The sequence below is a fragment of the Sapajus apella genome, unplaced genomic scaffold (assembly GCF_009761245.1).
Source record: "Sapajus apella isolate SASKATOON/1434 unplaced genomic scaffold, GSC_monkey_1.0 scaffold6, whole genome shotgun sequence".
In the NCBI taxonomy this organism is placed as follows: Eukaryota; Metazoa; Chordata; class Mammalia; order Primates; family Cebidae; genus Sapajus; species Sapajus apella.
In genome coordinates this window covers 34,031,463-34,044,823 of record NW_022436946.1, presented here as the reverse complement: position 1 = coordinate 34,044,823, position 13,361 = coordinate 34,031,463, and positions in this window count along the sequence as shown.

Genomic DNA, 13,361 nt, shown 5'->3' with positions numbered 1-13,361 from the left:
GGAGTAGATGAGAAACTAAGCAATAAATGTTGATATAAAAGAAAACAGGGCTCAAAGCACTGAGTGCTATGATATTTTATTACTTAAAATTTTTTAAAATAAGAAGGAAGAAGAAAAAAATGAGATTCTGATGGTGCATGCATTGAGGTAGAGGGAGAACTGAGAGACAGTGTTCCTGAAGAGCAATTGAACTTGCTTCAAGGTGAAGGAAGTGACCAGCTGTGCTGAATCCTGCTGATAGGTTGGGTGAGATGAGTACTGAGACAATACACATTGGATTTTGCAACTGGATGGCAGTTGAGGCTACAAAGAAAGCAATTCTGGAGGGATGATGAAAATAAAAAATCTTAGATAGAATGAGTTTAAGATAGAATGAGAGAAGAAATAGAATAAAAGAATGCAGTAAATATAAAAGGCACTAAGTGGAGAGGAAAGTGAGAGCAAAGGAGTTTTTTCTTGTTTTGTTTCTTTTTTGTTGCTTATTTATAAAAGAGAAGCATGTTAGCATTCTAAAAGTTAATTTCCAGAGAGATCAGGGGAAGATGGCCAACTAGGAACAGCTCAGGATTGCAGCACCCAGTGAAAGTGCAGAGGGTGAGTGGACGCCACATTTCCAGACGGATTTTTATTGCCCACAGACCAGGAGATTCCCAGGCGGAGGAGGCCCACAGGTCGCCAGCGTGGTTGTTTTGGCCGGCTGGGCTGATTCGGCCCACGCAGCTGCTTTGCCTGCACCCTGGCACGGCGGTTCTCCATACAAAAGACACTTGTCCAGGTGCCCTCTTAGCTGGCGATTGGAGCCCTGAGACGGCAGAGTTGCCCATTCATCTGAAATAGCGAGCCAGGCCAGGAGATTCCTAGGCAAAAAAACCACCAGGGATCTCAGCTCCACTGTTTCAGCCAGCTCAGTGAGTTGCGGCACGGGAGATCCTGGCGCCTTTTCAACAAACGACACTGGGAGAGAGTCGACCATTCAACAACAACAACAAAAACCTCTGAGTCAGGGAGCCAGGTGATCAGGCTCGGCTGGTCCCACCCCCCCCCAACAACAACAACAACAAAAAAACAGTAATTGAAAACACTCTGGGTTGAGAGTTTCACAGCAAGCACAGCTGAACCCAGGACGGTCTGGCTCTGTGGGGGAGGGGCGTCCGCCATTATTGAGACACTCCACAACTATGGAGGCAGTCTGACCATTGCTGAGGCAGCCCACCATTGCTGAGGCAACACGCCATTGCTGAGGCAACCTGCCACTAAAGAGAGAGTCCGCCATAACAGAGGCGGGCTGCCATTGCCAAAGCAGTCCTAAACACACCCATATAAAGAGGACTGCAGGGAAGATCACACGGGAGCCAGGCAGAGCCCACAGCAGCTCAGCAAAGCCTCTGCAGGCAGACAGTGACTAGGCTGCCTCCTCGCTGGACAGGGCAGCACTGAAAGAAAAAAAAAAAAAGAGGCAGCATCACAACGGAAACTCATAAATAAAGCCCTAACCCCCTGGGACAGAGCACCTGGGAAAAAAGAAAAAAAAAAAAAAGGGAGTTTATGAGTTCTACTGCAGCAGACCTACACGTACCTGCCCAGCAACTCTGAACAACAGAGCTCACAGCTCAGGACTTGAGCTCCAGTAAAGGACAGACTGTCTCCTCAAACAGCTCCCTGACCCCCATATATCCAAAGAGTCACCTCATAAAGGAGAGAACAGACTGACATTTGGTGGGCATCCTTCCGGGACAAAGTTAGCAGAAGAGGAAACTGGTAGCAACCCGTACTGTTCTGCAGCTGCTGCAGGTGATCCCCAGGCAAGCAGGGCCTGGAGTGGACCTCAGCAGTCCTACAACAGAGGGGCCAGACTGTTAAAAGGAAAGCTAAGAAAAAGAAGTAACTTCAGTATCCACAAACTGGAAGTTCACTCAAAGAGCCAATCAGAAAGTCAGTAACTACAAAGACAACAGGTGGATAAACCCACAAAGATGTGAAGAAACCAGCGCAAAAAGGATGAAAACACCCAAAACCAGAACACCTCTCCTCCTAAAAGGGATTACAACTCCTCACCAGCAAGGGAACAAGGCTGGATGGAGAAGGAGTGTGATGAAATGACAGAATCAGACTTCAGAAGATGGGTAATAAGAAACTACAGTGAGCTAAAAGAACATGTTCTAACCGAATGCAAAGAAACTAAGAACCTTAAAAAAAAGATTTGATGAAATGCTAACGAGAATGGACAACATAGAGAGGAATATAAGTGAATTGATGGAGCTGAAAAACACAACACGAGAACTTCGCAAAGCATGCACAAGTTTCAACAGCCGAATTGACCAAGCAGAAGAAAGGATATCAGAGGTCGAAGATCAACTCAATGAAATAAAACGAGAAGGCAAGAATAGAGAAAAAAGGATAAAAAGGAATGAACAAAGTCTCCAAGAAATGTGGGACTATGTGAAAAGATCTAATCTACATTTGATAGGTGTAACTGAATGTGACAAAGAGAATGAATTCAAGCTAGAAAATACTCTTCAGGATATTATCCAGGAAAACTTCCCCAACCTAGTAAGGCAGGCCAATATTCAAGTCCAGGAAATACAGAGAACACCACAAAGATATTCCTCAAGAAGAGCAACCCCAAGGCACATAATCGTCAGATTCATCAGGGTTGAAATGAAGGAGAAATTGCTAAGGGCAGCCAGAGATAAAGGTCGGGTTACCCACAAAGGGAAGCCCATCAGACTCACAGCAGATCTCTCAGCAGAAACCCTACAAGCCAGAAGAGAGTGGGGGCTAATATTCAATATCCTTAAAGGAAAGAACTTTCAACCCAGAATTTCCTATCCAGTCAAACTAAGCTTCATAAGCGAAGGAAAAACAAAATCCTTTGCAAACAAGCAAGTACTCAGAGATTTCATCACCACCAGACCTGCTTTACAAGAGCTCCTGAAAGAGACTCTACATGTATAAAGGAACAACCAGTACCAGCCACCCCAAAAACATACCAAATGGTAAAGAGCATCAATCAATCAAGAATCTGCATCAACTAACAAACAAAACAGCCAGCTAGCATCAAAATGGCAGTATCAAATTCACACATAACAATATTTACCCTAAATGTAAATGGACTAAATGCCCCAATCAAAAGACACAGACTGGCAAATTGGATAAAAAGACAAAACCCGTCAGTGTGCTGTATCCAGGAAATCCATCTCACATGCAAGATACACAAAGACTCAAAATAAAGGGATGGAGGAAGATTTACCAAGCAAATGGAGAGCAAAAAAAAGCAGGAGTTGCAATTCTCATCTCTGATAAAATAGACTTTAAAGCAGCAAAGATCAAAAGAGACAAAGAGGGGCATCACATAATGGTAAAAAGATCAATGCAACAAGAAGAGCTAACGATCCTAAATATATACGCACCCAATACAGGAGCACCCAGGTACATAAGGCAAGTTCTTAATGACTTACAAAGAGACTTAGACTCCCACATAATAATAGTGGGAGACTTTAACACCCGCTTGTCAATATTAGATAGATCAACCAGACAGAAAATTAACAAGGATATCCAGGAGCTGAACACAGACCTGGAACAAGCAAACCTAATAGACATTTACAGAACTCTCCAACCCAAATCCACAGAATATACATTCTTCTCAGCACCACATCACACCTACTCTAAAATTGACCACATAATTGGAAATAAATCACTCTTCAGCAAATGCAAAAGAATGGAAATCATAACAAACAGTCTCTCAGACCACAGTGCAATCAAGTTAGAACTCAGAATTCAGAAACTAACTCAGAACCAAACAGCTTCATGGAAACTGAACAACTTGCTCTTGAATGTTGACTGGATAAACAATTAAATGAAGGCAGAAATAAAGATGTTCTTCAAAACCAATGAGAACGAAGACACAACATACCAGAATCTCTGGGACACATTCAAAGCAGTCTATAGAGGAAAATATATAGCAATAAGTGCCAACCTGAGAAGCAAGGAGAGATCTAAAATTGAAACCCTAGCATCAAAATTGAAAGAGCTAGTAGAGCAAGATCTAAAAAACTCAAAACCTAGCAGAAGACAAGAAAAAACTAAGATCACAGCAGAACTGAAAGAGATAGAAACACAAAAAACCCTTCAAAAAATCAACAAATCCAGGAGCTGGTTTTTCAAAAAGATCAACAAAATATACTACTAGCCAGATTAATAAAAAAGAAAAGAGAATAACCAAATTGATGCAATAAACAATGATAAAGGGGATATCACCACAGATTCCACAGAAATTCAAACCACCATCAGAGATTATTACAAACAACTCTATGCACATAAACTAGTAAACCTGGAAGAAATGGATAAATTCCTGGACACTTGTCTCCTCCCAAGCCTAAACCAGGAAGAAGTAGAAACCCCGAATAGACCAATAAGAAGGCCTGAAGTTGAAGCAGTAATTAAGAGCCTACCACCCAAAAAAGCCCAGGTCCAGAATGTTCACAGCCGAATTCTACCAGACATGCAAAGAGGAGCTGTTACAATTCCTTCTGAAGCTATTCCAAATAATCCAAAAAGAGGGAATCCTTCCCAAATCATTTTATGAGACAAACATCATCCTGATACCAAAACCCGGCAGAGACTCAACAAGAAAAGAAAACGTGAGGCCAATATCCACGATGAACATAGATGCGAGAATCTTCAATAAAATACTGGTAAGCTGATTGCAACAGCACATCAAAAATCTTATCCACTATGTTCAAGTAGGCTTCATCCCAGGGATTCAAGGCTGGTTCAACATATGCAAGTCTATAAAGGTAATACACCACACAAAGAGAACCAAAGACAAAAACCACATGATTATCTCAATTGATGCAGAGAAGGCCTTTGACTAAATTCAACAGCCCTTTATGCTAAAAACCCTCAATAAACTAGGTATTGACGGAATGTATCTCAAAATAATAAAAGCTATTTAGACAAACCAACAGCCATTATCATTTTTGCCCATTTTTGCTGAATGGGCAAAAACTGGAAGCATTCCCTTTGAAATCTGGCACTAGACAAGGATACCCTCTCTCACCACTCCTATTCAATATAGTACTGGAAGTTCTAGCCAGAGCAATCAGGCAAGAAAAAGAAATAAAGGGTATTCAAATAGGAAAGGAGGAAGTCAAATTGTCTCTATTTGCAGACGACATGATTGTATATCTAGAAGACCCCATCGTCTCAGCCCCAAACCTCCTGAAACTCATAAGCAAGTTCAGCAAAGTCTCAGGATACAAAATCAAAATGCAAAAATCACAAGCACTCCTATACACCAATAACAGACTTAAAGAGAGCCAAATCAAGAACGAACTGCCATTCACAATTGCTACAAAGAGAATAAAATGCCTAGGAATACAACTAACAAGGAGCATAAAGGACCTTTTCAAGCACAACTACAAGCCACTGCTCAATGAAATAAGAGAGGACACAAACAGTTGGAGAAACATGCCATGTTCATGGCTAGGAAGAATCAATATCGTGAAAATGGCCATACTGCCCAAAGTAATTTACAGATTCAACGTTATTCCCATCAAGCTACCAATTACCTTCTTCACAGAACTGGAAAAAACAACTTAAACTTCATATGGAACCAAAAGAGAGCCCACATAGCCAAGTCAATTCTAAGCAAAAAGAACAAAGCGGGAGGCATCACACTGCTGGACTTCAAACTATACTACAAGGCTACCGTAATCAAAACAGCATGGTACTGGTACCAAAACAGAGATATAGACCAATGGAACAGAACAGAGGCCTCGGAGGCAACACAACATATCTACAACCATCTGATCTTTGACAAACCAGACAAAAACAAGCAATGGGGAAAGGATTCCCTGTTTAATAAATGGTGTTGGGAAAACTGGCTAGCCATGTGCAGAAAGCAGAAACTGGACCGCTTCCTGATACCTTACACTAAAATTAACTCCAGATGGATTAAAGACTTAAACATAAGACCTAACACCATAAAAACTCTAGAAGAAAATATAGGCAAAACCATTCAGTACATAGGCATAGGCAAGGACTTCATGACCAAAACATCAAAAGCATTGGCAACAAAAGCCAAAATAGACAAATGGGACCTAATCAAACTCCACAGCTTCTGCACAGCAAAAGAAACAGTCATTAGAGTGAATCGGCAACCAACAGAATGGGAAAAAATTTTTGCAGTCTACCCATCTGACAAAGGGCTGATATCCAGAATTTACAAAGAACTAAAACAGGTCTACAAGAAAAAAGCAAACAAGCCCATTCAAAAGTGGATGAAGGATATGAACAGACGCTTTATGAAAGAAGACATACATGAGGCCAACAAACATATGAAAAAATGCTCATCATCACTGGTCATTAGAGAAATGCAAATCAAAACTACATTGAGATACCATCTCATACCAGTTAGAATGGTGATCATTAAAAAATCTGGAGACAACAGATGCTGGAGAGGATGTGGAGAAATAGGACACTTTTACACTGTTGGTGGGAGCGTAAATTGGTTCAACCATTGTGGAAGACAGTGTGGCGATTCCTCAAGGACCTAGAAATAGAAATTCCATTTGACCCAGCAATCCCATTACTGGGTATATATCCAAAGGATTATAAATCATTCTACTATAAGGACACATGCACACGAATGTTCATTGCAGCACTGTTTACAATAGCAAAGACCTGGAACCAACCCAAATGCCCATCAATGATAGACTGGGCAGGGAAAATGTGGTACATAAACACCATGGAACATTATGCAGCCATCAAAAATGATGAGTTGTGTCCTTTGTAGGGACATGGATGAACCTGGAAACCATCATTCTCAGCAAACTGACACAAGAGCAGAAAATCAAACACCGCATGTTCTCACTCATAGGTGGGTGTTGAACAATGAGAACTCATGGACACAGGGAGGGGAGCACTACACACTGGGGTCAGTTGGGGTGAAATGGAAGGACGGGGAAGTGGGGAGGCAGGGAGAGATAGCATGGGGAGAAATGCCAGATATAGGTGAAGGGGAGGAAGGCAGCCAATCACACTGCCATGTGTGTACCTATGCAACAATCTTGCATGTTCTTCACATGTACCCCAAAACCTAAAATGCAATTTAAAAAAAAAGAACTTTCAACAACAACAATAACAAAAAAAGTTAATTTCCAATAAACAAAAGAAAATGATACTGAAGATAAGAAAAAAGGAACAGCTAAGAGATTTTGCATAGTAATTGACTGGAACGTGGGTGAAATGCACAATTGCATGGTTTGCTCTTAGATAGAAGCATGAACTGTTCATCCTTTGTAATAGGAAGGAAATAAGAGTATGTCAGTACCAATGAGAAGATTGGTGGAGAAATATGTAGTAATTCTCTTCTGTTGAATGATATTTTGTTAATGATGAAAACTTAAGGATTACTAGTTGAGAGAAAAGAGGTTAGAGAAAGTATTGGAAGTTTGCAAAGAGAGAAGAAATTGAATGATATCCTGGTTTTCAACAGGGAAATAGTGAATGGAAACATCTGCCTTTCCATATCCCTCCAAGACACTCTACAGATCAAAAGAGAGAGAGAGAGAGTAGAGAGCAAATAAAACCACCCGCAATGCATACCTACAGAGTATCTAAAATAAAGAGAATACTACAGACTTCAACTTACATCTACGTATGGTAGTTAATATCTACTAAGCAGAGTCAGCTTTAGAAGCCATGGTAATTCAGAGAAGGGCAGAGACTTCACAGAAAACAAGAAAGGAAGGGTCTAGCATGGTTGAATACACATAAAATAACCCCCAGAAAAAGAGAGCCCACTATAAGCAGGAATTTATTGAGAAATTCCCTGACAGCAGATCGGAGCACAAGTAGGAGGGAATCAAAAGAAAATGTCATAAGAGTGCACATAAGAGGTAATTTAACCAAAAAAAGTACAAAAGAAATGTACTGACATCTATGAAACATTATTAAGAAATACTGAAGATCTATGTAAATGGATAGATATGCCATGAACATGCATTGAAAGATTCAGTATTATAAAGACATTAATCCCTCAAAACTAAGCTAAAAGTTCAAACTAATTCCAGTCAAAATAACAGCTAATCTCTGTATGTGAATCTATAAGTTTGTCTGTGTAAGTAGAAGAAGTTATAACAATTCATAGAGAAATGACAATAGTTTAGAAATACAAGGCAAACTTAAGAAAGAAAAAAACTGCATGGTAACAACATGTGTTAAAAGTACTAGTTATTATAGAGTATGATCTGGTACAATGATAAATAAGCTAACAAATGAAACAGAATAGAGTCCAGAAACACAAACTACACAGATATAGTTGTCTGCTTTATTTGAAAGGTGGTAGCGTAGTAAAAATGTGGAAAGAATGATCTTTTCAATAAATGGTGTTGGATCTAATTGTGTCCATACAAATACTGTATATCCAAAATGTATCTGTATTACAACTTACCATGACCCACAACATTTATTTTCAGAAGGATCACAGATATAAATGTTAATGCTAAAACAGTGATATTTCCTGAGGAAGACATTGTTATGCCCTTAAAGTAGGCTAGCTTTGCTTAAACAGAACACAAAAATCAGTAGCCAAAGAGGAAGAAAAGATAAATTGATCTGTATTAAAATGAAGAATGCCTATTCATCCAAAGACACTGCTAATAGAGGGAAAGCAACTGAGAAAGCAGAAGATATTTGCAGTATAACATAATGAACAAAGAATTTGTATTCCGAATATATGAAAAATACCTACAAAGCCATAAGAGAAAGACAACTGAATTGAAAAAATGAAAGACATTAGACATTTCACAAAAGGAAAAATACCTGCAACATAAGAGAAAGACAACTCAATTGAAAAAAATGAACAAAAGACATTAGACATTTCACAAAGGAGGCAAATAAACATATGAAATTGCATTCAATCTTTTCCTCCAATAAATTTAAACTAAAATAACAATGTGATGCCACTATAATCTAATCAGAATGGCCAAAATGAAAAGACAGACAATGCCAAATGTTGACAAGAATGTGAAGTAAAAGCAATAACAATAAATGGTACAGTCTTCATGGAAAACCATTAGGCATTATCTACTAAATCTAGACATATGCTTATCCTATGAACCATAAATTCTATTGCTGTGTATATAAGCTACAAAAAAAATACACACATACACTCACACACACACATATAGTAAAAATTTAAATGATAATGGCTTAAGAGAATGGGAAATAAAATGGAACCAAGAAATGTAGTTTCACCTGGTAGGTTTTTACTCTGGAGAGATCCACAAATGGCTTAAGAGTTTATGAAAGGACAGTATTATAGTAGGGACCACTGGATTAAAGAACAGAGGGTTATGCCTCTGAAGTGTGTTTCTCAGTACTCCTTCCTACTCACTGTCTTCTAGACCCAAAGCCTGCCTCTGAAACTCCCTAGGTCACAGTGATTCTACCTTTTAAACATCTCTCCAGCCTGTATGTCTCTTTCATAGTGTATTAGTTTGTTCTCACAATGCTAAAAAGACATACCTGAGAGTGGGTAATATATTAAGAAAAAAGGTTTAATTGGCTCATGGTTCTGTGGGCTCTACAGGTTTATGCTCCTACAGAGGCCTCAGGAAACACAATCATGGTGGAAAGCGAAGGGAATGTAAACACTATCTTCACATGGCCAGCAGGAGAGAGAGATTGAATGGGGAGGTGCTACACACTTTCAAACAACTATATCTCATGAGAATTCTATCATGAGACACCATTAAGAGGATGGTGTTAAACTACCCCCATGATCCAATCACCTCCCATCAAGTCCCTTCTCCAACATTGGACATTACAATTCAACATGAGACGTGGGTGGCGACACAGAGCCAAACCATTTCACACAGATATTATATATATTCTGTCTTCCTATTATGTATTTGGATATGGTTTGGCTTGTGGCCCCACTCAAATCTCATCTTGAATTGTAAGCGCCATACCATAAAGCATATATCACCTAATGGGAGGTGACTGAGTCATGCAGGTAAATTTCTCCCATGCTGTTCTTGTGACACTGACTGAGTTCTCATGAGATCTGATGGTTTAAAAGTGCATGGCACTTTACACTTTTCTCTCTTTCTCTCCTGTTCCACCATGATAAGATGTGCTTGCAGTCAATGCCAGCCTGTGAAAGCAGCTATGGGGGCTGTACCCTGCAAAGCCACAGGCGCAGTGTTGCCCAAGGCTTTTGGAACCCACCCTTTGTATCAGTATGGCCTAGATGTGAGACAGGTGTCAAAGGTGATTATTTTGGAGCTTTAAAAGTTAATGAGTGCCCTTCTGGGTTTCAGACTTGCATGGGCCCTGTAGCTAGTTTGCTTTGGCCAATTTTTCCCATTTGGAATGAAAGCATTTACCCAATACCAGTACCCCCATTGTATCTTGGAAGTTACTAACTCATTTTTTTATTTTACAAGCTCATAGGTGGAAGGTACTTACCTTGTCTCAGATGAGACTTTAAACTTGGACTTTTGAGTTAATTCTGGAGAGTTAAAACTTTGGGGGGGCTGTTGGGAAGGCATGATTTGTGTTGAAATGTGAGAAGAGCATGAGATTTGGGAGGTACTAGGGACACAGTGATACGGTTTGGCTCTGCATCCCACCCAAATCTCATCTTGAATTGTAATCCCCACATGTTGAGGGAGGTACCTGATGGGAGGTGATTGGGTCATGGAGGCAGAATTCTCCCATGTTGTTCTCATGATAGTGGGTTAGTTCTCATGAGATCTGATGGTTTAAAAGTGTGTGGCACTTTCCCCTTTCTCCCTGTCTCTTCTGCTCCACCATGGTAAGATGTGCCTGCTTCTCCTTTGCCTTCCACCATGATTGTAAGTTTGCTAAGGCCTCCCAATCTTAATTGCTGTTAAGTCTGAAGAACTGTGAATCAATTAAACCTCTTTTCTTCATAAATTATCCAGTCTCAGGTAGTTCTTTACAGAAGTATGAGAATGGACTAATACACATTCCATTCTTCATTTCGTCCACAGAATGATTCTTCAAAGCACAAATATGATCATGTAATCAACAGTGACATTCTGTTGTCAGGATCAAGACTAGTTGCAGATTATACTCCTCTGTGTATATTAAAAGGCTTACCCTGGACACCAAGATCCCTCATCCACCTATATTTAAGTAAAACCAGGTGAATTACAGTCTCTATTACCCCATCTCTATATCCTTTTACACGTATCTTCCATTGTTATTGACAGTAATAGTTTTCTCTTCTCATGGTCTATTCAATGCTTACTCATCATTTTAGGCTCAACTTAGATGAAAATGTGATGTACTATGATCATTTGCCAGCAATGCACATAGATAAGCCACCTTGTCCTCTGACCTTCCATAGAACCTGTGAGTATTTCTAAATTTTTTGTTTTTCTTTGTTTTTATTTTGTTTTATCTTTCTATAGGGCTTTGTCACCAGACAAAACTCAATTTAAATTCTGACTCTGACATTTATTATCTCTGTATCTGTAAAAATATTCCTTAACCTTAGTTCCTTAGTCTCTCTATCAGTTAAAATCAAGACAATAATTTATAGAGTTTCAGTTTCTATGCTCATTACTACTGTTTCTGTAATATCTTCCTATCCAACAACAAAATAGAACAGAACTTTGGTAAAAGTATTTCCAAACCATTTCCATATTGGAACAAGCTTTGTCTGCAGAGAATTCTTTAATTAAGGTATTTCACTAACAACAAATAATAGTATCAACAATACTTCTGTAAAACCATCAACTACCTGACTGAAAAGAAGGAAAAATGAAGAAATAACAAGGGCAAAAACTGTAATTACCTCCCTCTGAGGAGACTGACATTTTTCAAAATGTACACCATATATAAAATACCAACATGCAGAAAAGATTGAGAGATATACTGGGCACAAAGAAAACTCTTAGATTTACTCTTGGAGTGTTTTTATGTGTTGTGTGTATTGGGAGGGGCACAAAGTGGTAAAAATAGTTCCAGTTCTGCATTGTGCTATCTACTATAAGCAATACCAGCAAATGGATCTCGGTTGCAAGTTTGCAGTCATAGGCTCAGGGCAGTGAGCCTCAGTGATTATCTAGGGTAATACTGTGTGGTGCATTTCCCTTGATTTTAATGGCAAAGCCTTTGATTTCATTCTAGTAGCACTAATTAATTATGCATTAACATTGCCAAGTAAGAGAAAGATTTTACCCTAAATTTACAAAGACATAAAAAAGGTTAAGTAACCTTATCAAGGTCATGCAGCAGGCTATCAACAGAGCCAGGCATAAGCCCCTTGAATATTCACTAGTTCAATATTTAATATTAAAAACAAGCTTTCCCCAAATACTGTCAAGTGTAATGAACCCTGCATTTTGTATATAGAATGAAAAATGAGAATACTCTGAGGGAAAACAGTGAAATGACTCACTGTTGGTTCTAGTTGAAAGAAAAACACTCATTACAAATGTTCCCATGTTTCAATCCACTATCTAAAGAAATTCTGAAAATCCTTTACAATTTGTATGGTTAAGACATCCCACATTATTGTAAAATGGTCTACAGTCAAAAGAGCCCTTAGCTATACTTGGAGTCAAAAAAACCTGGGTTTGAATTCTGACTTTAAGTACCACCTGTGTGACCTTGGACAATCACTTATGCTCTCAGAGCCTCAACTCCATTATCTATGAAAATGAGACCAATAAGACAGTAACTACCAGGGTTACTATGAGGGTTAAAAGGAATAACGGAAGTGAAAACTGTGCAGATGGCAAATTGCTATAGAAATAAAAGGTATTATTATAGGGAAAAAACACAAAAGTATTTTCTCAGCTAGAAAATGATAAATGTATGACTGCAATTGGAATTTCACTTAGGCTGAAAGCAGAAAAAGCCCTGCCAAGTGGAAATAGAGATTTGAAGTAGGGAATATTTGGCTACTTTTAACTGCTTTGGAGCAGTGTGCCCTTTTTGGTCTGAACAAATCTGTCCCTTACTCGTTGTCAGCCAGCCTAATATAATAAATCCTGAGGGATGTGCTGAACTCATTTGGCCAAGGTTTTCAGCTTGAGGCTAAAAATCTTGTGGAGCAAGCACTCTGGCCTCACAAAACCACTGTGGAGTCATTAGTGTCCATATTGAGCAGATCAGGCTCTGATTCAGGTTTTATTGCAAGCAATACCTTTGATATATATTTCATGTTCACTGCATTAAACATTAATATGTGAATGCCACAATAAAGGGTGCAGTTTTTCATTAAATAAATAAATAAGCACCAAACTTGAGCAAGAAAAGAACCATTTAAAATCAGATATCATATAGCAAGGAAAATAAACCCATGTTGTCATTACAGG